The sequence below is a fragment of the Sturnus vulgaris genome, unplaced genomic scaffold (genome assembly GCF_052056855.1).
Source record: "Sturnus vulgaris isolate bStuVul1 unplaced genomic scaffold, bStuVul1.hap1 Scaffold_156, whole genome shotgun sequence".
NCBI classification, from domain to species: domain Eukaryota; kingdom Metazoa; phylum Chordata; class Aves; order Passeriformes; family Sturnidae; genus Sturnus; species Sturnus vulgaris.
In genome coordinates this window covers 3216014-3218513 of record NW_028276073.1, presented here as the reverse complement: position 1 = coordinate 3218513, position 2500 = coordinate 3216014, and positions in this window count along the sequence as shown.

Sequence of the window (2500 nt, the reverse complement as noted above, 5' to 3'; positions counted from 1 at the left end):
CTTTTCTGTTTCTGCAGGGACGCGCGCGCCCCCGCGCGCCCCGCTTCGACCGTACGAGCACACACAAACGGAGGAGGAGGAGGAGAAAGCGCGGGGCAAAAAAGAGAAACCCCGCGCAACGCTCCGAAGGTCGGCCAAAGAAAGGCGGAGGGGCCCGCGCCCCCGACCGCCTCCCCCCGCGAGGGGAGACGCCGCCTCGCGTGCCGTCCTTCGGAGGCGGCCCAGGCGCCCGGGCTCGGCCCGACCTCCGCGCGGAGGGGCTTGTGCGGCAACGCGCCGGACCGCGGGGGGCACGGTGGCCCGCCCGGCCTCTCGATCACGGGACGACTACGCGTTCGCGGGCCGGGGGCGCGACCGCCGGCCCCCGCCGCTCCCGGCTCACTCCCTGGCTTCTCCTTTTCACCGCTCCGCCGACTCGCGGAACGCCGCCGCGCCAAAACGCGGGGGCCGGCTCTCCCGCCAGCGGCCCCTGAACGTCGCCCGAAACGCCACGCGGCGGCGGGACCGTTCCGCCGGCGCAACCCCTGGCGCGGGACCGCTTGCCCGCCGGAAGGCGAACGCCCGGCGGGCCGCGCTCCGCCACCGGCGCCGGAGGCGGGACGCCGCCGAGACCCGAGCCGGCATCGCGGAGCGCCCGAGGTCTGCCGCTCGGCAAAACCCCTCCGCCACCCGCGGCCGCACTCCCGGGACCGCCGCCGCTTCGCACCGCCGAGCTGCCCTTCCGCGAGCACGCGCCCAGCGGGCAGGCGTACGGCGGCTGAGCCGGGGGGCACCGCCCGCTCCCCTCGTTTCCACTCGGGGACCGGACGGGGAAGCGCCCCCGCGGCCGCCCCGCACGCCTCCCCTTTTTTTTGGCCCACACGCGGCCGGGAAGGGCGACGGGGAAGCGGACGGGCGGGGCCCGGGCCGGGACGGCCGCCGGTGAAGGCGGGCGCCTCGCGGCCGACCGTCCCCCCCCCCCGGGGGGGGCGGGGACACTCGCCGAGCGGCGACGCCGCCGCTCGGCACGGGGTCGCCCGCGCCCGCCGGACCTCCGGCGATGGAGGAGCCGGCCGAGCGCTGCGCCCCAACGGGCGGGGACAGCGCTCCGAGTCAGGGGTGGCCGGCGGCCGGCGCCGCCGCGGTGCGGTTCGAGGCGACAAGGCCGTCGAGGCGAGAGGCGCGCGGTCGCGCCTGACGCGGCGCCGCCCGCGAGCCCGCGGCGGCGGCTAAGGAGAAAGAGCGAGAGAGCGCGGCGGGCCCCGGCGGCCGCAACCCCGCAGCTGAGGTAGGTAAGGCAGAGAGCGCGCGCCCTCTGCCGGCGTCGCCCCGCATCGCAGAGGCCAGCGGGGTCGGCCCCCCGCGGCCGATCGCGCGCCGCGGCCTCTCCGCCGAGACCGGGCCGCAGAGAGGGGGGGGGCAGGGCGCCCCTTCCCCGGCCCGGCACGGGTGGCCCCCGCGCGCGGGCAAGCGCGGCGGGACGCCGACGACGGCGAGCGCGGCCGGTCGCGACGGACACGCCACCGCAGGGGATCGGCGGGAGTAGCTCCCCACCCCTCGATGGCGCCCCGCGCCGCCACCGCCCGACACCCGCTGCCGCCGCCGCCACCGCCGCCGCCGCCGCGGCGGGGCCGTGCCGGGCCGCCCGAGTCTTTAAACCTCCGCCCGGCTCGGCGGCCCTTTCGGCCCCCAACAGGCGTTTGACGACGCCGAGGGAAACCGGCAGGAGACCGCCGAGGCGCGAAGCGCTAGGTACCTGGCCCTGGGGTGAGGGAAACGACCTGCATGGCCCCGCCGGGGTGCCTCCCCCGCTGCCACCCTCGGGGGAGCGTCCACCGGCGGGGGCGCGCCCGACGTCCGCTGCCATCACCGCGGCAATCCTTCTCGGGGCCCGGGGTTTCCCTCAGTAGCCCGGCGCTGCGCCCGAGAGGACCACCGCGGCTCGGGCCGCCCCGCCGGCGCGGGGAACACGGCCCAGCCACCGAGAAACCTCGCACACCCCCGGCCGAGAGAGGCCACGGCGACGACGGTGCGGACCGTCGCCGCCGCGCCACCCGGCGGCGGCTCGCGCACGTGCGCGCTCCCCCTGGAGGCGCGACCCGGAACTGCCGGAGCCCGGCCCTCGGGAGCTCCTCTGCCGCGCGAGGAGGCCGCTCGGCCAAGGAGAGCGGGATTTTGCCGGGCGGCAAAGCCCCGCGTCCCCCCCCGCGCTCTGGGGAAGGGCCGGAGGAGCCGCCTCCTCCGAGCCCCGAAGGCCTTCCCGCGCGCACCCTTTTTACACACGTTGGCCATCGCCTTGCGCCATCGGCCGCCGTTGCGCGCGACGGCCGGACGGCCGGCCGTCGCCCGGCGGGCGAAGAGACGACGGAAGGGGGGCGGGTGCGCCTCCGGGAGGGGCCGTGCCGAGCACCCCTCCCTCCCGCGCACGCGGGCGGCTCTCGCGCGCCAAAGGGGAACCGGGCCCGGAAGAACTCGGGCCGCTCACGCACGTGGAGAGCGAGCACCGACGACCGGCGTTCGA